Raw genomic sequence first — 24,156 nt, 5'->3', positions numbered from 1 at the left:
CAATTTATTTTTAGTGTCCAATTTTACCCTCAAAGTGTCCAAATTTAGAAACTGTCCAAAATTATGAGCACTTACCCTATATTCTTCTTATAAGACAGTTCTTAGCCCTGATCTTATTTTATGTTTATATAAAATTCTGCTATAACAGAATTATAGCAACTGAGTATATAAAAAAATATTGACAATAATTTCAAGCGTTTTTACTTTGTAAATTTATGCTTATCATTTTTATTTGATTTAAAATTTTTGCGTAGATTATAGAGGCAACTATCTTTAATGTTGTCCTATAAAAAATTATAGCAACAAAGAGACATATGTTTACTAAGGCTTTCGATAGGAACTACCAAGCGATAACTAAAATACGATCATTGTGATTCGTGTTCAGTTTCTCGAAAACATACCTTATGGTTTCACAGTATTTCTGAGGTTTCATAGTAAGGGAGACTGGGGCAAAAAGTCACAAAACGGATATTTTATTTTTCTACAAGCTACCCTAGTGCCCCAGAAATTTTTAATTAGTGCAGTCTTATAGGAAATTTACTGCTCTAAAACTTTGTTAAAATCATTTTCTTCTGTGAAAATCATTTTCATATAAGGAAATACATTTATCGAGCTGTTTTCTAAAAGGTAATTTTGTGACATCTGCTGTAAGACTGTAATAATTTTGTGGTAGTTCTGTGACATCTGCTGTAATTTTTTGACATCTGCTGTAAGGAAAGCATTTTAAAAATAGGGCTAAAAATTTCAATATTTTTTTATTTTCTGAAATCCTTGTTCGAATTTTAAGAAACTTACGACTTTGAAGAAGGTTTATGGAGGCTATCTATGCAAAAAAAATTTAAGCCGCTATTTCTTTTATCTTGGAAGACATTGAATTTTTTAAATTTTTAATTTGTGACTTTCTGCCTCAGTCTCCCTTATTCTGTGTGAATTACCAAACATTCTTTTAGAATTGGCAAATATTTCTTGTAAGTTTTTGAAAGTTTTCATGAGATCTCAGTTAGTTGTTAATGACTCCGAAGCTTTTCTTGTGAGTTTACTGGGTTCCTAAGCTAGGTGTTGCTTTTCCCTAATAAGAATTTCATGGATCCCAATGCGGTTGGAGTACCTGAGCATTTCTAGTATGTTCCCAAGTATTTGTCGTTAGTTCCTAAGAGTTTCCAAGCAGTACCTGCCTGGGTTTTCAGTTTTCAAGCAGGCGCAATATGTTTCGTGGGTTCTCAAGCGTTCTTATTGAGTTCCCAAGCATTCCTCACGAGTTCCCAGAACTTTCTAAAAATTTCACTCATGCTCTTAAAAGTTCTCAAGCATTCCCAGTGAGTTGTCAAGGCCTTCAAAAAATATCCTTCGGGGTTTCTGGGATCCACAGCTAGGTTTTAGGTACATCAAAAAATCTTATGAGTTCTCAAAAATTCCCAATGTTCCCAACTGTTCTCTGTTCGGGTTCTTAAACATTTGCCGTAAGTTTCCTATATTCCTAAAAGTTTTTCATGGGTTCCAAGTATTTCTTAATAGTTCTCATAAGTTTTCGAATATTTTGGATAAGATTCCAAGATACTTCATAATTTTTTGTGGGTTGTCTAGGTTTTCGAAAAGGTTTTGAGTTCTCTCAAAAGTCTAGAGAATTTTAATCTTTTCTAGATTTCCGAACTACCGAACTTCCTTGTGGATTCCTAATCTCTTTTCTTGGGTTCGTAAGAGTTCCTAAGCGTTTTCATTGAGCTCTCAAAAATTCGTACATATTCGCAGTGTGGATGTGGATTCTCAAATATTTCTAGTGGATGACGTGGGTTTATAAGGATTCCCAATAAGTTTTTTTTAGGATTCCTCGTATGTTCCTAAGAAATAAAAAACATTATCCTATTTCCTGAAGGCTTCTCAACAGTTCTTAAATATTCCCATGTGATTCCATGTATCCCTTGCGACTTTCTAAAATGTCAAATGAATTTCTAAGAGGTCACTAACTAGCCTGAATCCAATTCCCGATAAAGACAAGAGATTACCATGGTTTTTAAAACACCAAATTATCCACATTTCAAAAAAGAAATCAAAAAAAAAATAAAAAAAAGTCAAAAGTAACGTTAATTGCTTGGTTAATCGGTAATTATTGTCTTTATCTAATTATTGTCAAACCTTAAAGAAATGTAATTAGATTACGAAATTTAAAAGTTTAATTTTAAAACTCGACTATTCCTTTAATTTAATTTTAATTACAAGAAAACAATATTTAATTAATTCTTTAGTAGTTTCAAAAATTTATAGAACAACAGGAAAGTATGATAAATATTTCTAAAAAAAAATTATTTTACTGGTTTGACAATTATCGGTTTGAAAATTTTGCACTCTAAAAATATTATACATGTACAAATGGATTTTTTGATTGGAGTTTGAGTTTATTATCAATGTTTATCTAAACTGTTATTGAGGTTTATGAGTTAATAACAAATTTTATTTCAGATTCATGAATTTTTGGGGTAAATTCCAATCGAATCCAAAACTAAATTGCTTTTGGAACTTGTAGAAAAAATATGTATAAAAATTCTGTGAGTTTACTGGCCCATTTGGTTTAGGTATTTTTCGCGTCAATAAACTACAGCTTTCCCCCGCATTTTCCATAACATTTCATTCACCACCCATGGAAAAAAATATCACTGACACTGACACCAAACGACTTTCCACTTGAATTGCCAGTACTCGATCTTTTTCGCGCTTTAAGGAAGCTTTTTTCTCATTCATGTCAATGTTCACTCTCTCTTCTTGGAAGAAAAAAAAAAATAAAATGTTCCCATGTATGAAAATCGAATTTCTGCAAGCGACTCTGCTGAAAAAAAAAAAACAAGAAAATGTCTTAAGCTGGGAAGGTAGAAAAGCTAACATTACATTCACTGTGGCATTTCTTTTCATGGGACTATTTTTCATTCTCGTGCCTGAAGCAATGGGCTAAAGATGGAGAGAAGAAGAAAAAAAAACACATAGAAAAATAAATGGGAAAAATGATAATTTACTTCATAGAAAAATGAGCTCACGAAGACGGGTTGTACTAAAATGGAATTTTCCTGGGACATTCGCGAAAAAAAAAACAACTCGGAAATCATTTTCCATAATTCGTACACAAGGAGTTCATAAATAAACTATCAGATGGTGTGTGAGCGAGAGGCAATTGATTTTTCCCGGTTCGTTATCAAAACGATGCGGCAATAAAAATAACTTACACATCACAATCGATAAAATTGAGCGAGGGTGAAATGGGAGGAAAAGACTCATAGACTATGCCTTTCTCCACCTATTCTGCAGACTCTTTCATATATTTACTGTGCAGGATGCCATAATACTCGAAAAGTATTGAGAATCTCTGTGGTATTGTGTAAAATATTCAAATTTTATAGGAAAATTTCTGGAATTTGAAATAAAAACGTACGCTATAAAATAATAAGGATGTTATAAACGGTTTATTTTAATAAAGCTTATGGGATGAGGGTTATAAGTAAAGAAAATTATTAAGAATTTTATACGAAGTTTGCAAAACCTTAAAATTATTAAAATATACGATTTTATAGTTTAAGGAATCCGTGGGATTATATAAAACTAATAGAATTGCTTGTTATTTAGGATTTCGAGATCTACGAGAATCGAGCTTTATCTTTACTTTGAAGATTGATTTATAGTAGCGACTGGACTTGTCTAAGACTTAATAAAAAAAAAATTTATGGTGCAACAATCTTGGACCTTCCATGCACTATTCGATACGTGCTCGAAGACCAGCGCCTTCAACAACCATGCGATATCCGAGAAGTCGAAGAAGATATGATCATCCCAGAGAAAGTTCTCCACGTCATTTAAAAAAACGACGTTGATAAATAGGAGATGATTGGGAAACGTGAGCAGAGAGCAGAGACATACCAGAAACGCAGGAGAAGTTCAGAACAATTAGAAAAGTGTTGCCGAAATTCTTGTAAGAATTATATTATTATCTTGAGCATCAAGGAGATAAACTCCCTCCGGGTGCGTCAGGGGTGGTTATCCTTTCAGAACAGGAAAATACGAATATTTTTGCCAAAGCTTTCGACGTTACAACGCGTCTTCATGAATGGTCAAAATCGGCTTGAGGACAACGGATGTCCAGAGAAGTGTTCCACCAGCAAAATCCCAAGTTTCCCCGGTGCATCTTCATTAGGAGTAGAGCAATTGAGGGAGACAAATTGTAGAGACATTTCACGATTTTCACCACTGATGAAGGCGCGTTGTAACGTCGAAAGCTTTGGCAAAAAATATTTGTGTTTTCCTGTTCTGAAAGGATAACCACCCCTGACGCACCCGGAGGGAGTTTATCTCCTTGATTCTCAAGACACGTCTTACATCAGTGCTATTTCAATTTTTATTATTATCTGTTTGGAAAAGGCCCTTCACATCCTCTGTATTGCCCTGTGAATGACCAGGCGTCAAATTTATGACAAAACTCTCGAAATTCTTATTTAGATTCGATCACTGATGAAGGCTTCGAGACCGAGCCGAAAGCTTTGGAAAGAATTGATGTTTTCCTAGAGTACCTCTGAATCTCCCGACGAACTACGGTTCCTACATATTCAATTTCTCTACATCGCCTTAAAAAGGTTCCGAGGCATAGAAGAGGCAAAAGGAGGACTTTACGTTGATCTGTAGAAAAATTGCCGTGTAGATAATAGATGTGTTTTCGGAGAGGTAAACTCCGTCCGGATACGGCAACACTGTTTGTGGAGTTTTCAACCCAGGATCAAAAACTACCTCTTCTTCAGAGCTTTCGACACGCTCCGTGTCTTCCTCAGTGATTGAGGACAGTAAACAGTCATGAAGTTTTGTCCATTGCTCCAAAACTTCAGTTGTCCCCGAATGACCAAAGAGTGTCTGGTGCATCCGTTGAGATCTTTTGTGGTAAAAATTGTTAAAAATGTACTAAAATTGTCATATTAATTTATTAATTTAAGAAAATTTTCCATCCAGAACATCCTAGAACCTTCCCACCAATGCAAAACGTCCCCTACCCAACGAAACCCACAGATCTCTGACAACACTCGAGTAAGCTCAAACAATGTTATAAGAAAAATTGTAAACAAATAGATTTCTAATAAAAACTTCCTCCCCAGTCACTAAGGAAGACACGGAGCATGTCGAAAGCTCTGAAGAAGAGGTAGATTTTGATCCTGGGTTGAAAACTCCACAAACAGTGTTGCCGCATCCGGACGGAGTTTCCCTCTCCGAAAACACATTTACGTTGATTATTCCTTGGAGCTCCACCTCTCGGATGTGTCAGTTTGGTTTTGATATACTCCCGAAGTGATAGTTCCGGTTAGGGACACCGATCTATTACGGGAAGCCTATAACCCTCCTCCAAACATAACTCAGAGATCGACAAGGGATCAAGTCGACCAGAGATGATTTTCTCGGCGAAGAGATGAAATTGAGAAGCGTGATTGCTCTATTTGTAATATCAACCGCACTTTGTACTCATAACCGCCTAAGCTGAGATAGTTCGTATTCCGAACTCGCGTTGAGACACAGCGAAGCTATACCTTCTGACCACTCGAGAGGTGTTAAACAATTACCCTCTGGTGCACGAGAGATAGCCGCGTTTAAGAGGAGGATCCTACGACGGACTTTTGGCTCCATATGTGAGAAGGGACGATTCCGGAGCCTATACAACCATGAGATGTATGAGCGCTACCGAGAGGTAACTGTCGTCAAGCAAATACGCCTCAATAGGCTCCGGTGGGTTGGTCATCTGGTTCGCAAGGATGAGGACGACCCAGCCTGGAAAGTCTTTAAGGGCGGACTCTATTCTACTAGGAGACGAGGCCGACCCAGACCAGGTGGACCGACGGCGTGGATCAGGACGTCAGCTCATTAGGGATGCAGAATTGGAGAACAGTAGCACGTAACAGGTTCGAGTAGCGACGGTTCCTGAGTCAGGCCAAGACCAGTAATTAGTTGTAGCGCCGGATAAGAAAGTAAGCAAGTGCACGAGAGATAACTACTCTGGAGTTAGGCTTGCTGGAGTCGAGGAGCACACGAACTAGCACTAAAAGCAGATATGGACCCTTCTTTCAGTCAGGAGACTCTCTACTATTCTCTTCTTTTCCCTAAGAAAGGGAGTCGAGAGTGGATGAAGATCATAAGCAGTGGAGAACTAACAATTTCTCGTCAAATAAAGAGCTTTTATTGGTGGAGTGTTTCTTAATGGGCTTAGACCAAATAGCAATTTGGAGTAAGATTACCGTTGGATGTATGTATTCTGGATTCCAAAAACGGGTCCTATGACGGTCGTCAGAGAGTCGAATGACGGAAAGTGGGGAATAATATGAAGGTAATTACGGAAGTCATTTGGCGTCATAATAACTCTGAAATTACCCGCCTACGACTCAAATATGACGCCGCTTCCAGTGTACTAATAAAAATTCTTCTTCTCACTGGATATATCTGAGGGGAAATTTCACTTGTCAAATGGCAAATAGAACTATTCAGAGTTGTGAATTCGCAAAGTAATTGATATTTTCGCGTGTTTTCTCAACAATATAATAGTGTACATTGGGAGGAAAAGCTCCTTCAGTAGAGATGTGTGTTGTGATTCGAAAAAGTACAGTACCGACAGAAGTTAAGTGAAAATTAGGCAATTTTTTGCATGATAAACACACAAACATTTTTTTTTGCAAAATGAAATTTTGTGATTTAGGAGTTTGCTCCAGTCTCTGGAGTATCCTGTGATTAAAATTTTGTGTTGAAAAGACCTATTTAGTGAAAATTTTAAAAGATTTTTTTCTGTTGTTGCCATCCAATGGGAAAATTTTCGACATGTCGGATGGCTCATTCAGCAATAGACGAACGGTAAAAATCTTCGCAAATGTGTGTAGTGAATTAGGGAAAAATTAGAGAAATCTACATAGAACGTAGTAGAAAACGATGAAAAATGTGAAGAATTATTGAAAAAATATAATATTGTCTACAGTCGTAATGCTATACAAAGTTGTGAAGTGCACTTAACGTTTTCATTCAAAGTGTGTACGTCGATTTCGTACCTATGCGCTAGAGAAGGACGCCAAATGCATTGTTTTTGGCGCGTCATTTTTTGTACGGAAAAATACCGTCATTTGGAGTCGCTTTTGTTACTGCATGGTAGAGTAAATTTTAGAACCGTAAAATAACTGTTATATTACTAATTCAATCTTAAGTAATGCTGTGACCAAAATTCGACGCGTATATGACTAATTCTTAAGATTCCAATTAGGAGTAATTTTTTTTGACCATTTATTAACCAGTCATTTTTGAGTCAGAGTAATTTTTTGCGAATTGGGTAGGTGTCTTCAGTTTTCCCAGGGTACCCCTTCCTCCCAGAAACTTCACAATGAAATTGTCAATCATCATCGTATATTATTCATTATTGCAAATACACGAGAAAAAGATTATTATAAAATTATAATATTACATTATTATAAAATTTTATTATAAAAAGAGCCATTCCTAATAATGGTTTTTCAAGGTGAAGTATTTGAAAGGATCTAGAGAGCTCATTTCTCAACAGATTTGGGTAAATCTGGGTTTATTGGAAAGGTCTTGGATTTCCTGACAAGTCTAACCCAGTTCCAACTGGTTTTGGATATGACTTCCTTTAAATATAGCGTAGTAACGGATCCAATGTATCTCAAAAGAATTTATTACGCGTAATTAATCATCAGTTTTAGTCTGACACGCACCAGAAATGTACACAATCTCACAATAAATTTCAGGGCAATCACGAAGGGGTGAAGAATCCCAAACGATAGGGCTATGAAAGGAGAAATGTACCATATTACAGAGTATGAGTGAAATAAGGTGAAATGGAAGAAAAATCTCTTCGTCGGAATATTTCTGTGATCTATTCAGCTCGTAGGCAATTTCTATACTCCCGGAGGAAGAGCACAAAAGTGGCCAGAGAATGATGATAAGAAAGTCTCTCAATTGATGTCTCTGGAAAGGGTTGAGATGAGTTATTTTTCCGGTTAGAATGGGGTGTTTTTTTTCTCTTATATTGGTGTGGCGCGAATGGGGGATAAATTGCCAACAGATAAATGTATATATGCTCTTTTTGCCCTGGATACCACCCTTCACAGTACATCACCCCCTTTGGAAGAAAAATATTAAATATGATTGAGGCGAAGGATCCATGGAAAATGCCACCTTTGAGAAAATGAAAGCGCTCACATAAGCAAAATTTTCCTGAAAAACATCACCACGGGGAAAATATATGAATTTTTTAAGGGTTTTACTGAAATTTGCATTGATGTAAAAATTTCCGTTTCTGCAACTTCGAATTTGCATATTTGAATTTAGTAATTGGCTACCATTCGATAAGGAAAATTTGTTTCTACTTAGAAAGCAATAATGTGGAGATTTATTGAGAGACTATTAACCCCCTGATTTTTCCCATTTTAGCCCCAAAACTACTCCAGGAAATCGATGGGATACCGCAAAAAAAGAGCAGGATGGGCAAAAAATTCGCTTCAACCAACAATTTCTTTAGCAGTGAAAAATGTCAGACTATTAAGGCTGATCTTCCCACACCATTGTCTCAATCCCCAACAATTCCAGCCTGGTAATCCATCGTCATTGTAGGGATCATGCGTCGCTTTTCTTTCTGTTTATTCTCTGTGATTTCCCTCGTTGGCACGAGGCGGGAAAATGTCTGGGGAAAAAGCGAAAAGAAATTCAAAGTGAAGTGAATGTCATTGTGCTATTGAACATCCACACCCCCTAAATAAAGAGTTCTCCTTGGATATTTTTCCCTGGACGTCCATGAATAATTTCCCTTCCAAAGACTCTGTACCATTGAACCCCGGCACTTCCAATGGACTTTTTTTTCCTCCATCAGGAAAAGCTCTCATATGTTGGGGATTGAGGAAAAGTAGAAGATATGAGGACATTTATCACAAAAGCTTTAGAGATGCTCACCCATCTTCCATCACTTCAGCATTGGTCGGTGGAAAATATGTTTTCCGCTTTCCAATTTGACATTTTCACATTTTGGCTCATAAATATACAAATTTCTTCACACTCAACGTCTACAAATCTACGTGGGAATGTAGTGAAAATAAAATGGATGGAAAACTTCACACCCTACTGCCTCTTGTTGTTGCAGTTGTATTCACTCGATTTCACAAATAAATAATATATTTTTTTCTTGTTTTCGTTACAAAAGGATTTTGCAAAAATGATTTTAGATTTTGAAAAATTTGATCCCCGAATTTTTAGATGGATCTTTTGCGCTTACTTAATCCTATTTAGCATATTCTAGTGACAAGGCGCACAGTAATTCTAGGGAATGTAAGTTTATGATGGGAGACCACCGAATATCGAAAGTCGATATCTCCTACCGGTTGAGCCTTGGACGGGTTACAATAATTTGAAAAAACAAAGGATATTATGTTATTGCTCTGACTTTGAGTTTGAGAATTGGAAATCTTTTGACTTAATTCTTTCTTATTCTGCCATTAAATTGGACATTAAAATTTTATGTTTAAAAAATTGTTAGTATATGTATGGGAGGATTCATTAATTTTTTTTAAATTCGCTATAATGAAATTATAAATAATTAGGTAGATAAATAGATATTATTAGAATCAGTAGGGGAAAGTGGTCTCCCTTCGAACGTTTATGCCAGAGGGGCATGACGTTTCCTATGTGTCCCATTTGTTTCTAGCGTAACGAAAAAACTTTGGAGTTTATTCGGTGTTTTCTGTTATTGTGAAATGAATTAGCAAAAAGTACAAATACAAAATAAAAGCCAATTTAATAACGAAGAGGCAACCGAAAACCCCAAATTGGCAACCTACGTAGTTTCGGAGATATCTCGTGAAATGTATACGAAAACGGGAAAAAATTTACATTAAAACTGGTCGCATTTTTTAGAGCTAATGTCACCCCCCTGGTTTATGCATTCGAATAATCTAAATTTGTTTTGTTTTTCGTAAGAGATTTACAGTAAATTATCATGGAATTATTAACAATTGATGATAAGCCAACTAATATTTAATAGAAATGTGTAAGTCTCTTAGGAAAACTAAAAGAAAATTCACATTATTCGAAAGCATGAACGTTCGAAGGGAGAGTATTTTCCCCTAGGGGAAGGCATTCAGGCTTCGCATTTACTCTGGCCTGGCTTCGAACACTTCATATTACTCCCATATTCCTTTAACGAATATGATCTTTAAGTATATTAGAAGTATTTAAGTATATTAGAATATTAAGTCACATATTTTTTTTAAAAATTAGATCTGATTCATTAAAAAAATAAAGGAAAAATATAAAGTGTTCGAAACCAGAGTATATGCGAAGGCTGAACCCACTTACGACTTCAGCCGAGAGACGGCTTAGAGGAAAATGATAGAAATGTGGTTTAACCATTATTTAGAATATAATTACACTAAGCCGTGTCTCGGCTAATCCCCAGGTCTGTCAGGGGCCTAAGTTCGGGTGATTTTGGCTTTCGGTGTGATTTTGTCCTCTTATTGTTCGTAAGCTTTTCTTTAATTCTATAGCACTTAAGAATGTTTTGTCACCGATTTGATATGGTTAGATCAGATCGCTGAAGACCATGCTTAAGTAATAGTTTACGAACAATAGAGAAGCAAAGTTACGACCAGAAGCCAAAGTTACCCACATCTACGGTATAAGTATGTTAATTTTTTTTTTTGCGCATGACAATGAGGGTTAAGAGAAAAGTTTTATTTACTAAAATTTAATTTCTTAACCTCCATATTTAAAAAGAGCCAGATCATTAGGTAATATTATTGTAAATATAAAAGTAATTTAATATAGATTGCTATAATACCGATTGATTATTTTGTATAAATTTTGCTTAACAAAATAATCAGCTGTATAATCTCTGGTATCGATGGTTCACGAAATTGCTAGTTTTGTAAAATTATTACTGCTCGAACTCAAATAGAGAGCAGTTATATAATTGTCTTTTTCAACTTTTCACTGTTCTGGAGCTTAAACAGTAAGAGATATCGACTTCCAGTCTTAGATGACCCCCAATGAAAAACAATATCTCTCGACGTTTCCCCCCCCACACCCCTCTATCCCCAGCAAAACCATGTTTTTTCGGTTTTTTTCAAAATTGGCCCAAGCTTTTTCAATTATTTTCGGATATGTTTCATAGGTAATCCAAACGAACATTTCGCCCAAACATACCTATGACCGGAAAATTCGCCATTTTGAATTATTGAAGATCAAAAATTAACTACTTTGGAGGGCCCATTTTTCAACCGATTTGGTAAAAATTTGGATTTTTTGGAAAGGTATTGAAATTCTGAACCCGGATATATCGGTCATCATCGGTAATGAACCGGTTAAGTGCTGATTTTTTCGGAAATTTTTTTTACTTAACCTTAAATTTGTTCTCGAGCTAGAGGTCAAACGGTAAGAGATATCGACTAAGTATTAAAATAAGAAAAAATTAAAGGTTTTTTTCAAATAACATGTGAAAATTTAAGAAAAAAATATAGTGTGAAGGAAACCGAAAATGGTAATTTTTGGTATAAAAAATCCCAATTTCAAATTCAACTTGTCTACTTTATAGGGAATATTTTGCTTTTTTATTTCAGGTCAAGTTACTCTACCGAATCGTAACAAAGAAAGTTTTTTTTTTCAAGAAAGGTCTCTGAAAATCAAATTCCAATTGCTAAATACTTAAAATCTTTGAATGAAAATTTCAGAAAATATATCTTGAATATTTTACTTGCAATATGTGCTTATGAATCTAAATTAAATTTTAAAAAAATTGAAAAAAATTTTTAAAAAAATCTAGAAAATATGCTGTTCTTTAACCGTTGCGTCGTTACTTATTTAATTCCTTCGTTAGAAAAAGGTTTTAATCTATGATCTATTATATATATTTTTTTAATTTTGGTTAAGAGTCTGTAAACTAATCAAAAATACATTCCCAAAATTTTTCTTATCGTAAGTCTTTCAATTGGTAGATATTACTTCAACAATAATAGAGAAATATCAAAAATAAATTTAAATATTTTTGAATTTTCAGATAATTTGCAAGCTGTTTATAACAAATAAATAAGAAATCTGTAAATTTTATACTCCAGACGAATATGATTCTTTTCCTGGAAAATATGTTCTAAAATGCGCTTAACTGGTAGAAAAGGGAGTATAGTGTGAAAGGTGAAGAGGACAATTGATGGGTGAAAAATAGTGATATGGGTAGAGAAATAAATATGCAGCAGCATAAAAATGTCAACAATAAATTCTTTGCTCGCTCGACGAGAAGATGCATCTTCCTCGTCTGCTGCATGATTCATGAATGTAATGGACCATTATAAGAATATTCCTATGTGTCGGCAATGAATTCATCGGTAGACTGAATTCATCTCTTAGTTCCCTTGTGCAACAGTGAATATTTTTCGTATCACATGAAGATGACTTTATGGAACACAAATAGCTTTTATGCTCCAGCCTGTAACGATGTGACACGCGGAAAAAGAACGAGAAGGAAATGGACGAATTATGACCTCTCACTATTTTCGCCTCGTTTTTTTCCGCCAAACAAAAACATCACTACTTTTGGTTCAGTGGAGAGCAACTCTTGAGGTGTCAACCACTCTGAATATGGAAAAATTTTTCTGACCAAGCAATAACTCACACGAAATTGACTCTTAAAATATCCACACTGACTTTTTTTTGGGGGGTGAAAGCGCGATTCTGCTGAAAATGGGTACAAAATTGACGTAAATTGGAAAACAATTCGAAGGAAGATTTATGTATGTGATATATCAACACAAAATTTTAACTTATGCAGTTAGTCTTAAATAGTTATGAAGGAGAAAAGTATGTCTTTAGTTAAAAAACTTCATCTAAGACTTTATTTAAAAATAAAGGTAATTTTGGGTCTATTTAATTTTTTAAAATTAATTTGATACTGTGCTCGATTTGAAATATTAAAATCATTAAATTTTTTATTGTAGTTTTGGTAAAAGAGAAATAGAGTTTTATTCTAATTGCAACAATCTTGTGCGCTGCACATGCCTAGACTTAAGCCAGGGGCATGACATTTCCTATATGTTTCTAGCGTGCCGAAAAAATTTTTGAGTTTATTAGCTGTTTTCTGTCATTGTAGAACGAATTAGCAAAAAATACTTATACAAAATAAAAGCCAATTTAATAACGAAGAGGCAACCGAAAACCCCAAATTGGCAACCTGCGTAGGTTTGGAGATATCTCATGAAATATGTACAAAAACAGGAAAAAGTTTACACTAAAACCGGTCGCATTTTTCAGAGCTAATGTCACCCCCTGGACTTAAGCCGAGAGACGACTTTATGTAATTATAATCAAAATAATGATCAGATTACATTCCCATTAATTTCCCACAAAGTCCGTTTCTCGACATAAACCGTAAGTAAGGGCATTAGGTATTATTTATTTTATATAAATTCCACAAAATTTAGCAAAAATTCTATCATTTTACTAACTAGAATTTAATATTTTATCATATTTCACTTATAAAATTTAATGTTTTGCTATACATAATGCAAAATTCTATAAAATCCCTTACAATACCATAAAGGGTAATTAACAATATGAAATGGTTTTTCTGTTTGTCAAATGAGAGTGTATTTTTTAATTCCCCAGAAAAATTATTATATCATTTTATTTCAATTCTACTTTATTTTAATTGAATTGAGTTTTCTATTAAAATAATACAAAACGAAAATGTTAATAATGATTACACTTTAATTCATAAAACTTAATGTTAATGGAAACAAATAAAGAAATATGATCTAAATGATATCGCATAATATCCGCTTATCTTGTCTTTGCAAAAGAAAATTTCCATAGTGTTTTAAAACTACTTCACATCAACTTTTATGTACAGCTTGTGCCAAATTTCTTAAAGTATTTGGAATATAATCCTAATCCGAATTTTAACATATTCTTAATTCTATGAAAGGCCACGCATTACCATTTTACTGCTCGAATTCAAGAGAGCAGTATAGAATTCGACTTTTTACAATTTATCACCGATTTGGAGTTTAAACGATAAAATATATGAACTTCCGGTCTTCAGTGACCCAATGAAAAAACATTATCTTCACTCTAACCCCTTCAAAACTGTATTTTTTTTATTTTCCTGAAAATAACTCAAGCTTTTTTAATGATTTTCGGATATGTTTTAGAGGTGGCCTAGGCGAACATTTCGTCTATATAAACCTACTACCGGAAAATTTGCCATGTTTAATTTTTGAAGGTCAAAGTTCAACCACATTGCTGGGCTCATTTTTCAATCGATTTGCTTGAATTACAATTTTTAGAAAAGTTTTGAAATTTCTCCCAACGCGACTGCATGAATCCTAATTGGTAAACATTCGCTTTGGTACCTATAATTGAAATATTTAGCTCTGAAATTATCTTTTTACTGATTGTATGTTGTTTTCGTGCCAGAGGTCAAATGGTAAGAGATATAAACTTACGATCTTCAATGACCCCCCCCCCCCCCATGTGGCTATTATGTTTTTCCTCTGTCCTCTATCCCACTTCCCTGTTCAAAACCAAGTTTTATGATTTTTCTCAAAGTTGGACCAAGATTTTTCAATGATTTTCGGATATGTTTTAGATGAGGTCCTGATGATCATTTCGTCCAAACGTACCTCTGACCAAATAATTCACTATTTTGACTTTTTGAAGGTGAAAGTTCAACCACTTCGGCGGGTTCATTTTCGACTAATTCGCTTGAATCCGAATTCAAAAATCATGAGAAGAGATAACTAACCGATAGCTCTGTCTCATGATTTCGAGCAATCCTCAGTGCCGGGAGGCTTTCCCATTTCTTTTACTAATAAAGACTTCCGATTTTAGAAGTTTTGCAAATCGATTTGAATGAACGTTTGTCATTCAACTAATAAGGGTTTCGTCATATTAATCACCCCTTGTGATTCTGCTTTCTGTAGCAAAACATCTTTATGCACACTGAGAAAAATCCGAAAAAGTTAAAATAACATTCCGGAAATGTTAATTTTACCCTGCAGTACTGATCCAAAATCGGTGTAAATATTACCCTTTTTAGGTGTATTGGGAGTTGAAGTTACCCTTTTCATGTTAATTTTACCCTTAAATATGTGTAAAATTAACATGAAAAAATGTTGATATATTTTTACACCTAAAAAGTGTTAAAGTTATGAGGAAAAAAAGTTAATCGTACCCTCTTTTTTCTCAGTGTAGCTATTTTATGTAGCTAGGTCCAGCGTCCTTTATAAATATGAGAAAAAAAAATGTATTTTCAATGTAGCCCCGCCTACCCTTAACCCTCGAGCCTCAGTGGATGAGTTGCTAGAGTAGTGTCTCTATGACTGTGAGATCTCGTGTTCGAAACTCGGCAGCTACAGATTTTTCAGCAGCCGTAACGAATTAGTCCAGTGAATGGGTGAAAAAGTAATGCCTAATGCATTGACAATGAACCGCCTAAACAAGAAAGGCTGGTACAGAAACAAGTTCGGCTTAAAGAGATCTGTCGATACAAATACACATTCACTGCAACTGATCCAGCCAAGGCTGGCCTGCCACAGTATAGAAACGGCCCTGTGTGTATACCTCAGGCATACAGAACCCTAGATATATAGAGCTGATGGACCGCCTTGGGGGTTAAAAAGCAATTTTGTCAAAAATTGCTTTTTTGAAGGAAATTCCCTGCAGCGTTGTAGGGGGAAACGTCAAATTTCTGTCAAAAACGCAATTTTTGACGAAAATTGCTCACAATGTGTAGACGCCTTAAGTCTCTACTTTATTCATAAATTGCTATAAGGGTAGATTTTAAGCTATATCTGCTTATATTTCTGTGTTTGCAATATTGCAATTCTCTTAGTAGTTCTTGTGGAAAATCAATTCAGGAACTGACGAAAATTGGAAATGATTTCTTCCATTGGTAATTCATTGCATAAATGCATCATCATCATTCACGTTGTCAGTTAAAAATTTTCAACAATTGACTGAAGTTGAAAGGAATAAAAAAATCCAGGCATAGAAAAGCTTTCACGAAACTGCTAAGAATAACTTTTTCTTTGTAAAGTGTTTTGACTGAACCATCCTTTTCTTGTTTCTTTGCAGAATTGGATCCCTGGTGTTTTGTCTACATTCTAAAAGGTCAGTGGATATTTTTGTTACGTTAATTCGCCTTCCATCCAGGCAAATGTGCTGAAAGTGTTCTTATGTCCTAAAGTTGCCGTCTAATGCAATTTCTCCCCCAAAAGCTCCGAACACGTGTCCCTCGTGTTGAGCGGAAGGTTTTTTCGTTCTCCCCTTTTTTTCCTGCCATTTTCCCTGGGTGAGCTTAACAAGAGCTTGTGGGAGGATATGGAATCCTACCGATTGGTCCTGACACACGTACTGCAGAAAGGAAGGGCAGGTGTGGGAAAAATTCGCCTTAGCATTTATTACATGGGCATTAGGATTGGAAAATGTCTCTTTATTGCTGTCTCTTGCCCATTATTAGTTGTGTCACAAGAAAAGTGGCCAGAATATTGCGTGAAGTGCGGAGGAGAGCATCATGCGGAAGCATGCTCTAGAAGAGAGAGTTTCATTAATTTGGGAAAGAGCATCCCACTTGGTGTATTATTTTCGTGTGGGGAGGTAGGATTAGAAACCACTAGACAGTCCGGATTAAGTTATACTTAAGACACTCTCCTTCCATTTCTTGCCCCTTCAGCAGGAAGAAGGAAAACTCATGCGACAAGAGTTGTATAAGATGGAAAAACCCCAGACCCATAGCTCTGCAATAATGCTGTAAGTCTCCAAGAAATTTATTATCGCTGCCACAGACGACATAACCCAAAGTGTAACTAAATTTTCACTCAATTTCCGAATGAATTAATTTCTAAGATATGGCGACCAAATATGCTGCAAATGAGGAGAGAAACATTTTACATCTTTGTCACATTGCTCAACTTTCAATTCCGCAGTATCACCAACTTGAGAGGAGTGTGAAGTAGGGGAAAGTACTTTCTTTTCGAACGCTCATGCCTTCGCATAATATGATTTTCCCTTATTTTTCCTAAGAAACTTACACATAAATATTATGTAATTATCAATATTGATGATAAGCTAACTAGTATTTATTAGAAATGTGTAAGTTCTTTAGGAAAAATAAAAGAAAATTCACATTATTCGAAGGCATGAACGTTCGAAGGGAGAGTACTTTCCCCTAATGCTATTATATTGCATACCACTTAAAAGTAAAATTAGTATAAGCTTTTATTAGAGTCCATGGGAAAATCAAGAGAACTTGGTATAGATTACAAATTAATTATCACAATACTAAAAAATATACACAAAGCATGAATATTGAAATAAAAATTTAGTACATGTACTAAATCAATTTATAACAAAAATCGAATTTTCTTCATAGAATGACAATATATTATATCAAAAACTATAATTGATAATAAAGAACATTTTTCAATATTGTACTAAATTTTTAATTTCATGGATAAAAAATCACAAAGTTAAGTGCTAAAACTCAGACTGTTTTTGACAAAATACAATTTAGCAAATTTAACAAATTGTATCATGACAACGGGAAAATAATATTGTATATAATTGATCTATGATATTTGTGCACTAATTTTTAAACATTAAAAAATATACCGGTGTAGTTGATTTTTAGTACAAGTCTAGCAAGAAGCTACACTGACTGAGTGAGAGACATCCGAAAAAGTTAAAATAACATTCCGGAAATGTTTATTTCACTCTGCAGTTTTGATCCGAAATCGGTGTAAATATTATGCTTTTTAGGTGTATTAGGGGTTAAACTTGCCCTTTTTTATGTTAATTTTACCCTTAAAAAGGTGTAAAATCTACATTAAAAAATGTTGATATATTTTTACACCCAAAAAGTGTTAAAGTTATGAAGAAAAAAGTTAATCGCACCCCCTTTTTTTTCTCAGTGTAGATATTTCATAACGTTAATAACAAATTTTGCAGACTTTCAATGCAGTATCTTCATGGCTCCTTAATATTACAAATAAAACAGATGATTGGTGTAAAGCAAATTTTAAATCTTCGGATGACGGAAACTTCGGATCACTCAATTATTTCTTATGTTCCTTAACGAGTCCGATCCATGGTGATAGTAAATAGTGGGTTTTACACCTCCCATTTCCTGAAATTGGCCGTAGGTAAATTGAATAATGAAAAATCGAGTTGGATGAAATTTCTGCTATTCGAAACCTTCTTTTAAAGTCCTATTCCATTGAAAAATAAACATGTTTTTTTTCGAACTTTGCTGTTCATAAGTGCTTCCAAACTTGCTTTTGTACTGGTTTCTGTCACGACTGTTTGGTGATTTTAGAACACGGTGAGGACTGGTGAAAACAGTTGAGACAGGAACCAACACAAATGTTGTGGTTTAGTACCTTCAGAAAGAAGAGGAATTATTAGTAATAATTATCCTACGTTCTCGCCGAGGGGTGTATGAGGTGGCCAGGTCCAAACCAAACATTATAATGTACTAAGTTTTAGAGAATTTATTAAGATATGCACTTCAACTCCTTCAACTAATAAAATGAAAAATGTGAGAATAATAAGCGTCTGATCGTCTTATGCAAATAAGATTGGAGATAGAATGTTCAATGACGGCCATTGACATGGTACTTTTGAGGGTAGCCAGTGGCGCCCTCTAACAACAAACAAAAATCGATAATGCGGAAGTATTTGGGAACAGTAAAGTTCTAAAAAAACCTATTTCAAAAAATAGTAAAGTTCTAATAAATGAAAAATTTTTCCACACTAAAGATTTTTTAGTTTTAGTATATAATTTCTCTCATGTGATTCTGCATAATGGATTTTTCTTTCGTGTTCTATCGTGTTCTAAAACCAACAATCAGTCGTGACAGGAACCAAAACAAGAAATATGTGAAAAAACACAAGAATAGTAATGTACTAAAAAATCTTTAGTAGAATGATTTTTCCTTACCATTTTTATTGAAATAGCATCATTTACATTGTTGCTCCTATCTGTAGTATTACAAAACGGCTTATAATTACTAAATAATGAGTCAGATTACTAACTTTCTTCCGGTTAGATTAGCATTGGATGAGTCAAAGTTTATAGTTGAGTTTATAAAAAAGCAGCAGGCAAACACTAGGGTAAAGTGGTACAAGTTGGACAGTGGTACAAGTTGGACAATGGTACAATTTGGACAGGGCTTTTCGTCTTGATAAATTTAGTACTTCATTTTTATTTGTATATTTTTAATGCTTTAGTTTTATAATTTGGTTTCTTGTGCTTAGAAACAAATTTTGTACTGTATTTATCAAGAAAAAAGCCATGTCCAACTTGTACCGGCGAATTGTCCAACTTATAACACTAATTCCAAATTAAAGTGTATAATAAAAATATTATTTTTAGACTTCGAAGTATATGGTCTATCTTTAAGCACAGTTTTTTTTTCAATTTTCCGTAAGAGTTATATTCACAAAGGTTTATTTTCAAAATCTATTTTTAAAATTGTAACTGAAGTGAAGAATTTCGGTCCGATGGGGTGTAGCAAGAATTGACGGAAACACTAGACCTTTCTTCACTTTCGCAATTTTATTCTTTACGACGTTTCGAGGATGAATGTCCTCTTCATCAGGTATCGAATTTTGTTGGGAAAATCACGTACAGGCGGGAAATGGTTACACTTTTTTGGACTTGGATCACAGACTGTGTCGATCAGTCGAATGGTGAACTTCAAAGTGCAATCTGTGATCCAAGTCCAAAAAAGTGTAACCATTTCCCGCCTGTACGTGATTTTCCCAACAAAATTCGATACCTGATGAAGAGGACATTCATCCTCGAAACGTCGTAAAGAATAAAATTGCGAAAGTCAAGAAAGGTCTAGTGTTTCCGTCAATTCTTGCTATTGTAACTGAAATAAAAAACAAAGAAATTTTTACTGCAGAAAATAAGGCTTAAGTATAACACTTTATAACAGTATAACACAGTATAACAGTATAAAAAATGAATTGAAAGGAAGGGGTAGAATGAGTAAATAATGAAAAATAACATGTTAATATTGTAAAGCTCGAGACTTATGGGAAAGGAGGTTGACTTAAGACACATAAGATCTCCAAGTTGCTATCTTAAACTGTTTTTGATCTGTAAGTATAAATCATGGATAAAAAAAAAAACTGTAGAATTTCGGATAAACAATGACAAACGTCAATCGACATCAAACGCTCTAAGCTTCAGAATGCCAAATTATTACCAAAATACTATTCCATAGGTTATGAGGTATCGCAATATATTTTATAAACGAAAATGAAGGAATTATTAATACGGATTATCTCCATAGATTCAAGCGAAGATTATCCTTCTGTTTGATTTACGAGTACTTTCCGGCCATATTCATATTATTCCTGATATTATCCTAAAAATTTCTACATAGTCCATTTGAGAGGCGTATAGAGTATCTTGCTTGAAGGATTTACAATTTTTTTGATTAATTAAATTTTTTGTGGGATGTTTGTGAAATACAAAACACCGGGATTTACGTCACACATTGACGCAGTATTTTCCTGTTGACGCAAAAAGGGACCCTTTTTAGTCTCTTCACTCTGAAAAATTATGAATTTCTATTAATAGAAATTATACAAAAAAGCGTCCTGCCGGATATTTCAGTGCAATATCACCAACTGTGCAATATTTACAATTAAATGTCGAGGGATTCTGTAGCATAATGGACACAAATGAGCAAAAATCTCATTTAGTCCGTTGTGACTATTGGACTTTTTTTCTGTGCCATCGAGCCAGAAATTGTCTTTAGTATACTATGCTGTGGCATTAATTGTGTGCTTCGCTTGTAAATTCAGCCAGTCCAATAATCCACATACTCTACGAATGTGTTTGTCTCTGAATGGGATTATAGCCATTTCAGAAGAGATATATTTTCTATGAAAACTTGTATCACTGAGCTTGAAAAAGTTGAATTAATTAAAAATTCTTGGATAAAACAACAGTCAATACAGAAATATTTCAAGGTAAATATATAGACATTCAAGGATATGTTATAAAACCCTCTTTCACTTGCTTCTCTGTCAGCGTACAGGACAACACTCATATCCTGAAAGTTTTAATATTTTATAAGCGCAGGATTTTAAGTTCCAAGTTGAAAGTTTAAAATTATGGTGCATTGGCTTTATTTCAAGCACTTCAAAGATTTTTCATAACTATAAAAATATAATTAAAAATGAGCTAGAACCCCAATTAAAGTCATATGAGACCGATTTAAAAAGCTACTTTTAAATGTTCTTTATTTAGTCACTCAGCTAACATTTTAAGTACTTCTTGAGCAGTTAGGTATTTGTAGAGCAACTGACAACTTATCATACGTTAGCAGATGAAACAATCTGAGTTACATCTTACATTGCATTTTACCTGAACAGACTTTACTATTTCTTTAGCAAGGATTTTGTATAATAAAATTAATTATTAATTATACAATTTTTAAAAAGGGAGTGGGTATTTTTTGAAAAGGTCGATTCTGTTTTTAAATACTGTTACTTTCATAAATACAATATGTGCTGAGAGTCCCATAGTATCTCTCTACACACAAAATATTTCGTCAACATCGAAAGAGACTTACAAAATACTCGTAAATCGTATAATCGAATAAATTCGTATATATTCAGGAGAACGCGTAAAATTGATGGTTTCTTTTTGCTGATTTTTTTTGCCAAAATTGCAAAAATTAATATTTCCCAATTATCCTATGTACTTCTCTAAAGAATCTATCTAAGCAGCTGACTTGAAAATTTCAATTCAATCGGATGAAAATTAGGGCAGAATCACATTGACAATTAAATACTCGCCGTAGTCTCACCGTATTTCGTTAATTTACGTATTTTCATTGCAATTCTTACGCAAATTTTTAAAACGAAATAAAACGAAAATTCGATAAACGGTGAGCAAAAAAAAAAAACTGTACAAGAAATTAATCGTACAGTTTTCTTTGCTCACCGTTTATCTTATTTTCGTTTTATTACTTCAAATTTGTTATATTATTTTCACCTAGTGCCACCGAGTATGAGATAAGGTAATACGGTAATCGAGAATTTGTGCAAGAATTGCAATGAAAATGCGTAAATTAACGAAATACGGTAATCATTTTACTGTCAATTCTGCCCTTACTCTAGTTCTTGTACTCGCCGTGAGAACATAGATTTTACAATCTCTGATCTTTTAATCTAAATTTAAATGTTCTTTTATGGGATGATATTTCTATTTTTTGTAGATTTTTTTTAGGCTTTTAACTGAGGCTTCCAACAGAAGATAGTAAATTCTGCAATACTTATTTTTCTCGATAAGGGGAGGTGGGGTTACTTTGAACTGTGGGGATATATTGAATTGATATTTTGATATATGGCTTTTCTCGTCTATTTCTAAATGAAACTGATCTTTATAATTACCCAATTGTTTTATCTATCTTAATTACAGCATGTTAAAAATCAATTTCCTCGTAAAACAATGTAGCCCTACCCACAACTCAAATTAGCCCCTCCTCTCCCTATATAAAATTTTTATACCAATTCAATAAACTTTGTAAATAATCAAATCAATATTTCTCTCTTATTTGTTTTCCTTCCCTTACTCATTTTGTAGGTCTAAAGCCCATCGGCTTATTATGACCAAGAACCATTTCTAAAATGGCAAAAATGATAAATAAATAAATAATTTTCGCACAGTACGATACGCATTATTAAATCAATATTTAGTTTAAGGAATTACAACCCTAACTACAAAGTAATTGAATTTTTAAAATTGCAACAAAATAGGGTAACTGTATCAAATTTCGGCCAGCTTGCAATTCCGTCCATTCTTTTCGTTCCTCAAATTTCCATGCATTTTCAATTTTTTCGTATCTTTGGGAATATATAACGCAAATAAAAAACAAAAAAAAATGTAGTTTCGACGATCGAGATGATGTTAAAGGGATTTTGGAAGAATCCCGGAAGGGCAAGGAATTATGAGAATCAAGGTGGCCGAAATATTACCCAAAGCTTTGTCAAAATTTTTATTCATTTTAAAATATGTTAAAAATGATTTTAGAAAATAACAAGGACGATAAACTATCTAATGTTCCAATCAACTTTTTAAATAACTTAAGTTTGATATTATACGTTTCAAACTTATGACATTGGCGCTTACATGCAACCATCCCGAAATTTGGTATAATAACCCTATATTTTGTCATTTTGTTTTTTGTAATGATCCTATTGGGTATCCGATTTTAACGCTTCAATCGATATTCTGGGAAACTTTAAATGTTTTAGAATGTTGCACCTTAAAATAAAAGTTAATGTTCACATTCAATAAAATATAAAACTAAATGTCTCCATTGAAATGTTATTTCTCAAATTTTTTTCAGAAATTGACTTGTGGACATATTTTATGGAAATCCCCGGCAGAAATGTGTTCTATTTTAAGCAAGGGAGCTAACTTTAAAATATCAATCACTATTCCCCAACTCTCATGAAATAACTTTCAGCTAAAGAAGACTGAGACCAGAAGACCCTTTCATTGACCTTCTTTCCAGCCCAAATTTTTCACATTCGAAGGGAAAGGACCCAAACTAGCCCCAAATGTCAATTAATTGAATGGAGTGAACCAACCTCTGAAATGGAAAATCAATGAATTTTCGCAGAAAGCACAATTCGAACAATTTTTTTTTGCCCAGCCACTTCCTGGCTTTGGAGTTGGACCGAGGAAAAAAAATTTGTGCCTAGGTGCGGGAAAAACGCCAATTTTCACGACACGGCCAAATGTAGCAAGATCACGAGTATGGTGAAGAACGATAAATTATTCATAACACAAATATGTAAAAGAGAGCTGGCATGTAAACAAAACTTTTAGTTTTCCATTCGTGTGAAAAAACAATATTTTTGTTTGTTCTATTGGGCTCACTCTTTTTTTTTTCTTCTTCTGTACAATCACCCCTCCATCAGCCCAAATACGAATAGTATACCCACTGAAAGACATTAACAATCCCCATCGCGATTGGAGGCCTATCCTGGGGAGCTTTAAGGCAAAAATTAAACAATTTATAGGGATTGATTTTACAAAATTCCCACTAGAATTATTTGGTGGCTGTGTGTTGGACAAAATTG

The 24,156-nt window shown here is 34.0% G+C and overlaps 1 protein-coding gene across 2 annotated transcripts in view; it reads left to right on the top strand.

Annotated features, from left to right (window-relative positions):
- Positions 1 to 24,156, top strand: part of LOC129807309 (uncharacterized) — a 352,121-nt gene that overhangs the window by 150,299 nt on the left and 177,666 nt on the right. For both annotated transcript variants that reach the window (XM_055856497.1, XM_055856496.1), the window contains exon 2: positions 16,120 to 16,155. The gene's annotated coding sequence lies outside the window, so the exon portion shown is untranslated. The remainder of the gene's footprint in view (positions 1 to 16,119; positions 16,156 to 24,156) is intronic.

The sequence above is a fragment of the Phlebotomus papatasi genome, chromosome 3, assembly GCF_024763615.1.
Source record: "Phlebotomus papatasi isolate M1 chromosome 3, Ppap_2.1, whole genome shotgun sequence".
Lineage (NCBI taxonomy): Eukaryota > Metazoa > Arthropoda > Insecta > Diptera > Psychodidae > Phlebotomus > Phlebotomus papatasi.
Note: the sequence above shows the minus strand (reverse complement) of the source record. Positions and strands in the feature narration are given on the sequence as shown.